Below are 15,352 nucleotides of genomic sequence, written 5' to 3'. Positions count from 1 at the left end.
CAAAAGGGGGATTTCCCTTTTCCCCCCCTTCACTCCACGTTGTGTTTGGTTCACTTATTCTTCTTCCCCTGGGGAACAGTGTATCCTTCTTTGTTGATATCAACATATAGAAAGACAGGATAATAGCACCTCAATTGTATTGGGTGCATTGTTTGTGATACTTGCTCGGGGAGATACAGCATGAGGATGATAGGTGAGTTAGACGTGGGGATCTCTAGATGGCAGTCCAAGTAGGGACCCTTCCTTCTAGTCAGGATGAGGAGTTTACACTCACCCCCAGTCACAGATCTGGGTTGGATCCATCATTGTTCTTTAGCTCACTTCACCACCTCAGCTATATGCAAAACGGTCTTGACCTTGTGTCTCATGGGAGCAGATCTGCGACTGGGGGTGAATGTCTGAAACGTTTCAGGGCTCCATCCATCATCTCTTTGTGTTTGCTTTGTGTGCTCTAGATTTCTTAGCATAGCTCTGGAAACAGGGACATATTCTCTCCAGCATCCAAATTACACAGCCCCTCACATGTGTTAACCAAACTACCCTTCACCCAACAATCCAGTGCCTCAGAAAAGTACCCCACATCACCCTTGCAAGACTGGCGAGACAGTGTCTAACTGTTGCTGTCACTCAACCTACACTCTTCTGGGTGGTCTCCATACTCACTAACCAGGGTTATAGCATGGGGGAACCGCTCTCCCTGCACCTCTCATCTAGAGTCAGTAGAGTGTCCCTCCCACCACTAGGAATATGGGGCTATATTATCAACAACTAGCGATAATTTTTGTCTCTAACTTGCTTAGAGACAAAAATTATCGCCGCACATCGGCGATTTTTATCGCAGATAAACCTTGCTATTAGCAAGGTTTATCGCAAATGCGATAAAAAACGCCCGCAATGCATGAATATCGCTGAAAAGTCAGCGATATTCATGCATTATCGAGCAAATGCTCTTAGCCATGTTATCCACCTCCCATTGGATAACATGGCTAAGAACTGCTCAGGGCAGGTGTTAGCTTTTGGAGATATTCGCCCTTAGCGCAAATATCTCCAAAAGTTGGTAATAGGAGATAGCGATGTTAGCGACTGTTTCCAGTCGCTAACATCTTGGCACGCCCACTTTGCATATCATTAGTGATAAATATCACTGACATGCAAAGTGGGGCCCATGATGGTCGCTATCTCCTATTAGCTGTCGCTAACTGGTGTTAGCGACAGCTTGGTAATAGGGAGATAATTTTATCTCCGCTTTCTTGGCTTTTAAAGCCAAAAAAGCGGAGATAAAACCCCTTGATAATATACCCCATGATCCCCTGTGCCAGTGCTCTAATTCACCTCAGGGACCCTGTGCACCACTGAAGTTACCTTACAATCCCGAACTCTCTGGTGTATGTCAACTCCCTCTTTGAAGCAGGGCACAAGTTGTTGTGTGTGTGTGTGTGTAAGTCTCCCTTGTCAGTACTGGACATGACTCTTTTGCTGCCACTATCTGAGCTGGATTCTACCCTCATGACTTCCACTTCCAGCCAGATGGTGAATACACAAATGGCAGAGACACACAGGATGGTTAAGCAAGAATATGCCCACTTTCTAAAAGAAAAAAAGGGGGGTTAGGCCCAGTAGGACAAGGAACATGTAGGGCCATAAACTTGAAGAGAAAAGAAGGTGACCTGAATCTTAAGACTACTTTCAGCATGTGATTGATTGGCTGAAATGATCAACAACCTTTATTCTTGTTTGATAAGGTTTTTATTAACCCTTATTATTTTGTGAAAAATGTGTTTATTTTTTGAAAATTCATTATATATAATATAGAAAAAACACACTGTCATCTCATGAAAATTGCATGCAATAATCAATAACAATCAACAAATTAATTCACATGGTAAACAATACACATTGAACAATACACAAAGTGAAACACAGAATCAAACTATACAACACTTATCACATTCAACAGCACGAAAATTCAAAATGAATCTTTTAAATATATAACTCGTCAAAAATCAGAGTAATCTTTTATAATCAAAGGGAACAATATTTGGCAGGTGGGGAAAAAATTCAAATCCCTCCATATCTGCCAAAACTCAATTTAAAGATCCTCAATGAAAAAAATGCCAGCGCGTTTCGAGTCCTAATCTTCACAGTAAGAGGAGTCTCATCAGGGCTTCTGAATTTCTGGCTTTGCACTATGCTTCATTCCTATGTGCAGTGGTGTTTTATCTGGCGTGGAGGTTTATCCTCGTCTTCAAATCATAAATTATTTGTTGGAGACCTGCAGAGATACTGTGTATCCCCTGCTTGAATGCGACACCGCAAATGGTCAGTGCACTATGGGTTATCTGAAAGACGAGCAGCCGCTCTCAAAGCATTCAGTGTTTCCCCTCGATTTCTTCCTATGACTTGTTGCTCTGAATTGAAGCAGCCTCCCACAGAAGTAGCTCACTGACTTACTGAAACTGGCCAGTCAGGTCGTATCGCATATTGCTAGAGTTAACAGCCGCCTTTCAGAGCGAACCAACAAGCGGAATAAGTACCATGAAAAGGGGCTGTTAACTCTAGCAATATGCGATACTACGTGACCGGCCAGTTTCAGTAAGCCAGTGAGCTACTTCTGTGGGTAAAATGTTACAAGGCAGCTCCACTCATAACCTATGGGAGACAAATGCCTTTCAATAGTGAAAACCAAAATTGGCAGTATTTCACTGTCAGAACATATAAAACACAGCAGCACATGTCCTATCTTTCACATACACTGCACCCTGCCCATGGGGGTACCTTGGGCCTACGTTAGGGGTGCCCTAGACGTAGAAAAAGGGAAGGTTATGGCCTGGCATGTAGGTGCACTTGCCAGGTAGACATGGCAGTTTATAACTGCACTTACAGACACTGCAAAGGCAGGCCTGAGTCAAGTTTACTGGGCTACTCATGTGGGTGGCTCAACCAGTGCTACAGGCCCACTAGTGGCTTTTGATTTCCAGGCCCTGGGCACACACAGTGCTATTTACTAGGGACTTACTAGTAAATCAAATATGCCAATCATGGATAACCAATCAGAATCACAATTTACACAGGGAGCATGTTTGCACCTTTGCCCAAATACGGACCCTTCCTTCTAGTCAGTATAAGGGGGAAACACATCTGAAATAACCCCTACATATGCCTTTGGTAGCTTGGCACGAGCAGTCAGGCTTATCTCAGAGACAGTGTGTAAAGCATTTGCACATAACCAACAGTAATACAGTGAAAACACTACAAACGGACACCACACCAGTTTTAGAAAAATAACCAATATTTAACTGTGCAAACAAAACCAACACGATACGAAGCCAACATACTGTAATCCAAAATATGAACTTTGCAAGTATTACTTTAAAATGCAGTTCCCTGAGGTCGATAGCTCCATCCGGGACTACAGCAGTGCTGAAAACAACAGAATATAATAGTTCTGACCGACCACCCCGGTGTGGGCTGGTGTTAGTGTCAGAAGACTTGTAAACAGTAGCTTAGGTTTTGGACGATCGTGTTAGTGTGGGCCAGTTGCGGCAACCGTCGCGGCTGTGGGGCGAAACGTAGCGGTGAGGCGTGCAGTGCCTTTAGGTCGTGGTGCAGGCAACGGCTCGGTGATGGTTGTCCAGCGGCATCTGTGAGTCTAAGGGTATGGTGCAAAGTGAGATGGGGCTCATTGCAGTACTGACAGGTCATGGTGCAAGCAGCAGTACCAGTTGATGGGCACTGGCGTCGGTCGGCCCAGACTGTGGTGTGGGACAGGGCAGTGCGTCATAGGAAATACGAGTGGTACCCCCAAACCACAGTGCAGTCACAGGTATCAAGGTCAGCGGGCAGCGACGTTGTTAATGAGACCACGGCGATGGAGTGAACCGAGGTGGTGTGGAGTGTGGTGCCCACAGGTTGAGGTGCAAGCAGCAGCTCGGTTGCAGTGCAAAGTGCAGCTGTGTCTTCTGTGGGCCTTCAGGACACGGAGCCAGCAGCGGTGTCTATGATGGTGTAGGCTGCTTTCCTCCTCTGTGGCAGCTAAAAACCACGGTTGCAGAGTTGGCACCCTGAGGTAAGTGAAGTCTTTGCTTTCCCTTGAGTCTTTGTAAACAGGAAGCAAGCTCTATATGAAGCCCTTGGAGATACTCAGCAACAAGTGAAGAAAGTTCAGTCCAGTCCTGCAGGCCAACCCAACAAAGCAACAACACAGAAAAGGGGCAGTACTCCTCCTGGCAGTTCTTCCAGCTCTTATTGACAGGTTCCTTGATCTAAGCGAGTTCTAAAGTCCTAGGGTCTGGGCCCCAATACTCAGTTTCTCTTTGTTCTCTCGGGAAGAGAGTGTCTGAGGTCAGCCCAAATCAGTCCGGTCCTCTCTGGTCCAGCTACCGGCAGGAGGTGGAGACAGCATTGTCCAAAGCAGACCAGGCCCATTCAGGTGCAAGGAAATCTCCTCTTACTACTCTAAATGCAGGGCAGTTCTATTCAGCCCAGCCCTGACTCATCCAGGAAAGGCAGGAGGACACACCCAACTCCCCCAGTGGCTGTCTGAAGAGAATGCTCAGCCCCTGTCACTCCAAAGCCAGACAGTCATTCCACAACCCAGCAGAGGCATACAGGATGGCTTAGCAAGAAAATACCTACTTTCTGAAAAATTTATTTTCAAACACAGAATATAAAAATCATCTTTACTAAAAGATGCATCTCTACATTCCGAGTTCAGGCAACTCCATTTCTCAATCTTGTCCCAATGGGAAGTTATACTCATAATATGTTACAAGTAAACTCCCATTCTATCATATGGGACAGATAACCTTTCAATAGTGAAAAATGAAATACACTGTATTTCACTATCAGGACATGTCACACACACCAGGACATGTCCTTTGACATACACTGCACTGTGCCCATAGGGGTACTTTGGGCCTACATTAGGGGTATGTATGTATGTATGTTTGGATTTATATAGAGGTGACTTACATGCAATAAAAGGGAAGGTTAGGGCTTGGCAAGTGGGTGCACTTGCCAAGTTGACATGGCAGTAGCATCTGTGAGCCGACACTGCAGTGGTAGGTCTGAGAACCCTTTGAAAGGCTGTTTGTGTGGGTGGCACAATCAGTGCTGCAGGCCTACTAGCAGCATTTGAGTTACAGGCCCTGGCACTCTCTGTGCACTTTACTAGGGGCTAACCAGCAAATCAAATATGCCAATCATGGAAACACCGATCCATCCATAATATGATTTACAACAGGAGCACTTGCACTTTAACACTGGACAGCAGTGAGAAAATGTGCAGAGACCCTAAACCAACAAAACAGAGCCAAAACCAGGAGGTCAGAAAGTAAATAGGCAGTGGAAACACTCCAAAAGATTCCAGGCCTAACAGAGCACTTGCACGTTAGCACTGATCGGCAGTGGTAAAGTGCCCAGAGAACCTAAACCAACAAAAACGAAGTTCAGCACACAATTAAAAATACAGCGGTAGAGGCAAGGGAAACCACACCAAGGGTGCCAGGCCTAACAGGTCTTTCTCCATTTTGTGTGTGAAGGATGTGTTTGGAGGAAAAGACATCACAAACATGTGTGTGACATTTCCCACTTGCTACATGCTCCCATCTGTATGAAGCAGGATGGTTGCATGTGCACACACTACATGAGGACCTGCTGAGAGGACCATGATGCTTCCTTTTGACAGTGAGATATGTGTTTTCAGAGAGTATTGTGAAGGGTTGTTGGCATCAGAAGGATCTATGCATTGCCTGCAAGCTGGTTAGTGGTCAATAGGATGGACAATATGTACATCAGAGTTGCGACTTCCCTATTTTGCATGATGATTTATAGGACGCGTTTTGCTGGCATTGCTGCAACATTTCCCCAAAATTATAGCCGTTCCTCTGGATCATTGTGCTCTGTTGCCAGCTGTATCATTCCATTTCAACCTGCATGTGCATGTTACTCATGTTGTGTCTTGGTTTGCATATGGTATAAATTTGTGCAGTCTACATCCTAAGAGAAGCACTTTGCTGGTATGTTTCCCTTCTGTGGAATAATTTCCATATTGGAAAAAATCAGCACGCTCCTCTCACAAGGCCCCATCCCAGATTCTATAAAGATTGTCCAAAATATTCCTTTTTTTATTTTTATTCTTTTTATTAATTCAGAAAGATATTACATATATGTAATTATAATCAAAATATATTAATTCCTTGTACAATATCAATTAGTATCAAATAATCCAAATTGCTAAGTCTTACATTTAAAAATACTAAGGTAGATGGCCATTTCCAAAAATATAATATATGCATAGTTCATTGGGGAAAAGTTGGGAGAAAAATAAAAGCCAAACCAAGAGAGGGAGGGAAAAAATGGTAAATCACAATATTAGCACCAACTTAGTCTATATGATCTCAATGCATTACATATACTATATACATTACCCTACCCCCGTTAACCACTCCGCAATAAGAGACAATAATTTCATGCCCCAATTTTTAGCCTGGAGCCCCTTACAGGCTTACAGGGCCTGTTCAACTTTATATACAGCTATAAAGCGGGCCAGATACTTATGGAAGCATGGAGGCATTGGATCCTTCCATCTAGCTGCAATAAGTAACTTAATTATAGTAACTGAAATAAATGTAATACTAATTTGGATTTGATCTAGCCCAGCACTGCTATCAAATCCCACCATCATGAGCAAAGGAGTTAATTCCACTGTTTTACCAAAAATCCTTTCCCAGAACTTTACTAGTTCTGTTTTTAACAAATTAAGCTGCGGACAACCATAAAACATGTGGATCTCCTCTGCTGGCCCAACCCACATCTAGGACATTTGTCATCCTCCCTTTTCCCTCATTTAACTAATTTAGCAGGAGTGAAGTATAGGTTGTAGATTGTTTTATAGTGCTGCACCTTTAAATTGGCTGTAGAGCGTTTTCTTTGCCAGCCGTAATGACATATCAACATCTAAATCATCATTTTCAAATCTACTGGCCCATTGTGTTTCTATTTTTTCAATATCATCTGGACCTTGCTCCATCATTATACCATATAGATGTTTAATTTCACAGCTTGGTTTTCCCAAAGTCTCAAACAATTACATTTTGGCGCTTGGAATTGCCTGCTTCCATTTACTAAAAAAAAACTTAATTTAAAGGTTTTTAAAATAATGCCTATACGATATTCCGTACTCTCTTTGTAACAAAGCAGATAAAAATAGTTGGACTTTTGCTTGAATATCCCCAACTGTCCTTAAGCCGAGTTGCTTCCATTGTTTCCCCATATTATCATAAAACCCGGGGGGACATAGTGATGATCTCCAGTTGTGTGTATAATTTGTACATTTCTTAATATTCACATGTTTTTGGAATTTACCCCAGACTTTCCACACACTTATAATGATCTGTGCCCCACTAGCTCTGTCGTCATTATCAAAGAAGAGTATGTTCCAATGTTGTAATAATGCTGCCCAATGATAAAAGGCAAGATTAGGAGCAGCCCATCCTCCTCGTGCTTGTGGCAAGACAAGAAACTTTAGAGATTTCCTAATCTTACCATATTGCCAGCTAAATTAACTGAATATAGAGTCTATAGTTTTAATTATAGAACCCTTGATTTCCACCAGGAGCGCCCTAAACAGATACAATATCTTGGAGAGCATCACCATTTTAAGGACATTAATTCTTCCTATAATGGTTAGGTGCAGTGAACTCATCCGCCTGAGCTCAATAGCCATTTTATTAATCAGGGGGCTAAAACTGATTTGGGCAATCTGATATATATCCAGACTAACCCTAACCCTGAGATAGGTGGCCGTAGGTACTCGCCGGCTGTCCTGATAGATAACCTTTTCAGAACAGACTATCTGGGTCTTGGATTTATTCAGTAGATAACCCGACTCCTTACCAAATATAGTAGCCATGGTTTCTATTTCCTTCCTTTCTCCCTCGGGGTCAGGTGTTAGTACCGCAATATCATCCATGTAAGCTAATACTTTAGTATTAAACCCCTAGGCTGTCACTGGTATAGTTGCTTGATTCTCAATTATTGCTTGGAGGAATGGGTCGATATATAAGGCAAATAAAATTGGGGAGCAGGGACACCCCTGCCTTGTTCCCCTTGACAACCTTATAATGTCTGACTCCCTCCCATCAACTGTAGCTTCGCATATGGTGCCTTATACATTGCTTTGATTGCATTGATTAAACGAGGGTGGAATCCTTTGGCTGCCAGAATTCCACATAAGTACTTCCATGCGACCCTGCTGAATGCTTTTTCCGCGTCCAGGAGGATCATAGCCAGACTCTTATTAGTTTCCCGTGCAATATCGAATAAGGCCACAGCTCGCCTTACGTGGTCAGTTGTATCTCTACCTGGTACAAAGCGTGTTACCAAGGTGAAACAAGTTTGGCTATGATTCCCTGGAGGCGATTCGCCAAGATTTTGGAATAGATTTTTGCATCTGCCATAATTATGGACATGGGCCTGTAAGAAGTAGGCATATCCCGTGGTTTATCCTTCTTGGGGAAGATAACAATATTGGTACCTTTCCAAGAATCTGGTGAGTCTCCAGAATATTGTACCCCAGAGACAGATCCCAGAGCAGAGGAGCGAGCTCTTCTAAAAAGATTTTATAAAATTCTAGTGGGATCTTATCAGGGCCAGCAGCCTTACCTGAGGCCAGCTTCTGTATCGCTATTTGAATCTCCCTCATTGTGAATTCCGACCCCAGCCTATCTCTCGTGTCCCCCCAGCCTCTTATACTCTTCGCTGGTTCTCATAAATGAATTTCCATGGGGGCCCTGTTTCTATTCCGCGTAGAGATCTTGATAAAACTTATGGAAAACATCCACTATATCCCCCGGTTCTGTATATGAGGTTCCCCCTCTTGTTATTGAGGTTATCTGGTTCTTCATTGTTTTTTGTCTTGTCTTTAAAGCAAGGAGTTTTGCCACTGTTTCCCCATACTCATAGCTCTCGGCCCTATGAGTCTGATATCCTGCTGCTACCTTTCGAGAGTAATATGCCTCCATTTCTGCTTTAGTCAAAGTAATGTCTAACTGAGTAGTATCCACTTCCATCCCCGCATTATCTTACCCATGTGCTCTCTCTCTAAATCCCGGAGCTCGGCTCGCAATTGCTTGATCTTCTTCTCTTGTTGCTGATTTTCATTATAAACGAAACCTACCATCTCCCCCCTTACACCCGCCTTAAAATGGTCCCAAACCATATTGCATGAGGCACTATATCTATTCATATTAAAAAAGCCTGTTATCCACTTCTTAAAATAACACACATATTACTGATCCACCAATAATTTCCTGTTGAATGTCCATTGTGATTGCTGCATTTGTATCTGCTGCAGTATTAACCCTAAATTCAAGGGATTGTGGTCTGACATTAATTTGGGTAACATTTCTATCTCTGCCCCTCCCAAAATCTGCTTTGAAATAAAAAGTAATCAAATGTGACGTTTGTCTGGTGAATATGAGAGAAATATGTGTATCCCGGATCAGAGGGGAATTTAGATTCCCATACATCTACTAGCCCATGGCTACCAATTAATGATGTCAATGCTCAATAGACTTTAGGCTTCCTTCTTTGATACCTACTAGGCATTGTGCCTCCTACTCCTAAATGTATATTAAAGTCCCACACATAATTAGAGGGGTAGGCCATGCTGCCAGCTCCACCTCCAGATCTTCAAATATCTTAGGCTCATCTTGATTTGAGCCATAAACCGTTAGTATTGTTATTCCAAGCTCTAGCTCCACCAAGGCCCATTTTCCTCCTACATCCCCCAATATCCACCTAGCTGGTCCTATTCTATTCTTGGCTAGGATGGCCAACCCTCTAATATTAAAGGTTTGCGTAGAGCAGGACATTAGAGAGCACCCTCTTATTACAATTAAACCTCTCTTTCCCATGGTATATGTGTCTCTTGGAGAGCAACAATATCTGAATTGTTTGATCTTAGCATTTCCATAGTCCGGTCACGCTTATTCCTATTCCCTAACCCCCTATATTAACCAAGCAAATAGTCATCTTGCCCATTTTTACAAATACATCGTCCTTCTTTAAACCCTTCCTCCTTTTGCCCCAAGTTGTAGCAATTCATTTCAGATTCTATCATATTTCTTAACATTTTATAATCCTGTTCAAAGGTTCTGCCGGTTATCTCTCGAACCCCCTCCCCTGCCCTCCTCCCTAGTCCCCCCCATCCCATCCTCGCTCCCTTCTTCGGGAAGAACACAGACTGCACATCAGTCTGTTGGAGGATGGAGAGTGGTTTGTCAACACCGTGAATTTCCATTTCCACCACAATGTCTTTATAGGGGACGACCCTACCACAAAAGATATAACATAGAAAAAAAAAGAAACAGAAAGATGCAGAAGAAAGCAGCAGAAAGAGGATATTAGAAAGAGTTTGTTGTTTGCCTGAAGGCTCAAAATTAGAATACCAGCATGTCAACAATATGTACAAAAACTATCCCAGTATTATTCGCACCCCTTCTACTATTCACAATTCCCAGTCCGTTAAGGTGCTAAGGCTTCAACCCAGCCAGAAACTAAGGTAAGCCCGTCTGCGCCCGTCCGCGACCGGCTGGGGCCTGGGGCCCCACTCCCTGCCAGTCCCAAGCAAAATGCTTCCCTTTCCAGCCGCTATTCTCGTAATGAATTATTAGCATATGCTGGCAATGTGGAGACCACTAAAAGTCCCTGCATGCAAGCGGAACCAGGACTATCCTATGGGCCCTTCTCTTGTCGTTCATGTCACTGGTCCAGCATGGGTGTTACTCTTCCGGGCAGCCACCCAAGCCATGTCATTAGCAACACAATTCTTAGCTGCCTATATCTTAATGCTAGATCCCTACCCAGACATGCCCTGGATATTTGGGATTTACTCACCTCTAAATCTCCAGACTTGCTTTTCATTACCGAAACTTGGCTGTCCGACAACAACGCCCTCCCCTTCAACTACAAAATTATTACACATGACAGATCTGGTAAGAGAGGAGGGGGGTAGCGGTGATCTTCAGGGAGCACTTAGCATGTCTAGTGGAACCAATAGTCTCTTATAGTGAACATCAGACTTTACCCTTCAAAGTACTCTACGAGGGCTTTACTATATTAGCAGGAGCTGTAATCTACAACCCCCCTGGACAACAATCTAATTTTGGAGCCAAATTGCTTAATCAACTTCTGCCTCTATGTCTAAAAGTCGAAAACTACATTATTGTTGGTGATTTTAACATTCATTTTGAGAAAATGGATGCGTTGGGAACCTCTCAATTGAAACATGATATGGAAATTTTGAACCTCAGGCAGTGGGTAGTGGGCCCCACTCATATAGCCGGTCACACACTGGACCTACTTTTCACCAATATCGAATCAACTCATATAGCTGAGGTTCAGCCTCTGCCCTGGTCGGACCATTTTCTCATATCTTTCCAACTCGAAGTCCCCTGCAAGCCTCAGAAATTCAAAGCTGCTCAGAAAATCTCCAAGCGTACATGGAGGCTAGTTGAGGAATCCAACTTTGATAAATATTTCCAGGAGACCAATCTTATACTCCCGATGGACTCTCCTATATGCATAGATGTCGCCTCCCTTGATTCCGGCATACTGCAAACTCTGAATAAACTAGCTCCCTTGCGGGAAACTAGGAAAAAGGCCCCAACGGAGAAATGGTATACCCCTCATCTAAAAAGTCTCTAAAAGGAATGCCAAAAGCTCGAGCACCTTTGGAGGCAGTCAAAGGACAATGTAGCCAAATTAAACTATGTTCATCACCGGAAACAATACACCCTTGCCATCAAACACGCTAAGAAAGACCATTTCACACAGCGCATTCAAGAGAATAGTAACTCTGCGAAGGAACTGTTTAAGATAGTGAAGGAACTGAGCAAACCTGCCAGTATCTCGCAAACACTCCCCCCTACGGTTGATGCTTGTAATCGCATTAGCACCTTTTTCCCGGACAAAATTAAGAAAATCTACTTAAACTTTTCCCCTCAATCAGCCAACACCAACACTGTTGAATCCCCCAACACTATGCTTGACTTGGAAACCTCAGATAACGAAATTACACCCCGTTTAGCTGATTTCGAACCACTCTCAGTGGAGGATGTTCTAACAGCTATGCAATCAGTTAAATCTGTCTCCCCTGCGGACCCATGTCCTCACTTTGTGTTCTCCAAGATTGCACCTACGCTCTGTCCTCTAATCACCCAAATTTTTAACAAATCACTCAGAACTGTCACCTTTCCTGACGTCTGGAAGCATGCTGCTGTGATCCCTCTCCTAAAGAAAGTGGGTTCCGATATTCTCAATCCTGAGAATTACAGACCCATCTCCCAGCTTCCTTATCTCTCTAAGTTTTAGAGAAACTGGTCAATGTTCAACTGACCAAATACCTGGAAACTAATCTTCTCCTGGACCCCTCCCAGACGGGCTTCAGAGCGAATAACAGCACCGAGGCTACGTTGCTGGCAGTGTCGGACAGTATCAGATCCTCCATAGACCAAGGAGGGGCGGTGGCACTGATACTGCTCGACCTGTCAGCGGCGTTTGACACGGTCTCCCACCATTGCCTGCTGAACATACTTCGGCACAAAGGAGTTCGATCTAATGCCCTGAATTGGCTACACTCTTTCTTGCGTAAACGCACTCAGGCCGTTCATATGGGCCAGTTCCAGTCTAGATCCACCCCCATCGACTGCGGGGTCCCGCAGGGCGCCTCGCTGAGCCCCACCCTTTTCAATGTATATATGTCATCTCTAGCCAACATTGGAAGGAAGTGGGGCATTGGCATGTGCTCGTATGCGGATGACACGCAGCTGATGGTGGCCCTGCATGAGAATCCTGAGATCATTAAAACCAAACTACAGGGTTGCCTTGCAGAAATGGCTCAATGGATGCTTTCCCACTGTTTAAAACTAAATGCAGGGAAATCTGAAATCCTTTTGTTTGGTAATGCCAAACTAGTGTGGGATGCCTCGCGGTGGCCACCCTCATTGGGTCTTGCCCCCACTCCTAAACAACAGGCTAGGAATTTGGGGATTATCATGGACGACGAACTGTCCATGAAAGACCATGTGCGATCCCTCTGTGGCAAGGGTTTCGCCATCCTGAAACTCCTAGCTAGGTTGTTCCCCTGGATACCACTGGACTGCAGACGCTCAGTTACACAGGCCTTACTGGTTAGCCATCTAGATTACGGCAACGCGCTGTTTGTAGGAATGAACGAACACCTGTTCTCTCGTCTACAGGTTCTGCAGAACTCGGCCGCCAAACTCATCTGTGATAAAGGCAGGTTAGACTCGGCATCGGAATGTCTGAAGACACTCCATTGGCTGCCGATGCGTCAGAGGGCCGCCTTCAAACTACTCTGCCATGCCCATTGGGCCTTACACAAGACAGGTCCTATTATTCTTCAAGGAAAGATCGAATTCTATGTCCCTACTAGGAACCTATGATCAAGCCAATTAGCATTAGCAGGGACAAAACGTATCTATAGAGTCAGAACCGGCGGCCGTTCATTCTCTTACCTAGCGGCCAGGAAGTGGAATGAGCTTCCAGATGACCTTAGACATACCACAAATTATCTCCTGTTCCGGAAAAAATTGAAAACCCACCTTTTTCCCATTTCTCAATAGGCCCCTCAGCTTCAGTTTCAGTAGTGTTCACTTGGTATTAGCGCTGTGATATCCCTTGGGATGAGTGATGCGCTCTACAAAAACCACAAATAAATAAATAAACTCTTTAGCCTTGATTTCAGATGTATAAAATGGTGATGAGGCTTGCTATACTACTTTCAGGGAGGCCGGATTATTCAAAAAAGCATTTGCGCCTTTGTCCTGAAAGGGTTTTATCAGCTGGCGTAGTCGCCACCTTCTCTCGACGGTGACATGGCGGAAGTCTGGTCTGACGGAAAAAAAACATCGCCAACATTTCTCCTGGCTTCTGGCCTAGCTCTTTCGAATATTGCCTGTGTCAAGAGAAAGTTTCTGAAAAATACCAAGAAGGCTCTTGGTCTTGATCCTTCCTTAGCTGCATTTCTCTAGCTAAAGGGTGTCCTATGTACTAGCTGGACCTCTTGCTGCCAATTCCAGTACTCCTAAGACACTCAGGTTATTACGCTGTTGGCGATTCTCACGGTCCTCCAATTTCTATTGGACATCAGCGATCCATTTCTCTTGTTCTCTAGACTGTGTAAGTTTTTGGTGACCTCCGTCTCAACATTGCTGACTCTAGTTTTGAGCTCCGTAAGACATTCACCTATATTATTACAGGACTTTCTTAGCTTTCTTACTGCACCCTGGACTTTCCGTGCCTCGTTCTGGGCTTCAAGGGCATCTGCCCGCGTCTCTTCACTATGCTGTATGATAGCCTCCAAGACAGTTGCCAGTGTTGAGGCTTGCGAGCCAGGGACACCATGGGGTGCGATATTTGGGGCAGTACTAGTTGATTCAGTTAATGAATAGTCCCATTTCAAGCTTGCTGTCCTTTCTAAATGATGCCCCATTTTCTTATACTCAGCCCAAAGAGCGGTCATGAAAATATAATCTCCTACTTTCTCTGGGTCACTTTCATTTTCACTAGATATAATTTAGGATCCTGAGTTGTCAGCCGACCACTCCGGGTCATCAGACAGAGCAGAGAGAAAAAACAGTCATTGGGGTCTACCTCGGCCTCAATGCTTACAGGCTGTGTCTCTTGCCCCTGGATTAGGCAACGTTCTATAGAGTCCACTTGTGCAACTGTCTTTGTTACTAGGGACCTGAGACCCATTGTGTTCCCTGTTGTAGCTCCTCCTATCTCCCCTTCGCTTATCCCCTGTTTATCTCCATTATCTCCATTATCCCCATCTTGTCTTCGGGGTGGCCCACTCTGCGTCAGTTCATCAATTTTAACAAGCTCGAGCACCTGCCCTTTTTCTTTCTCTTTATGTGGCTCAACACTTACAGTCAAGCTCCCGGAAGGTGACTCTTCAGCCGGTTGTGTGTGAAAGCTTTCCTCTCCAGAAACCACTAGGTCCTGCCCTAATCCTTGAGGGAGAACCCCCTCCTCAGTCTTAGCAGCGCCTGTGTTTGTGACCGTGCTTACAGACTGCCTTCCAAAGGGAGCACGCAGCATTTCCAACACTGAGCCCCCCGGCACACGCCGTCCAGACAAGGTCCCGCCTCTTCCCCTTACTGGGGTCGGCTCCCTTTCCTTCTCTGATACTGGCGCAGCCTCCTGCAGCGTCCGTCGTCCCCATCGTTTCCCCTCGTTGCCGACAGAGTCTGTGCTCGGGGGTACACCAGGCTTTCTTCTTGCCGAGTTGGCAACTTTAGGGGCCATCCGCATTGTTACTCCC

Source organism: Lissotriton helveticus, chromosome 2_1 (genome assembly GCF_964261635.1).
Source record: "Lissotriton helveticus chromosome 2_1, aLisHel1.1, whole genome shotgun sequence".
Taxonomy (NCBI): Eukaryota; Metazoa; Chordata; class Amphibia; order Caudata; family Salamandridae; genus Lissotriton; species Lissotriton helveticus.
Note: the sequence above shows the minus strand (reverse complement) of the source record.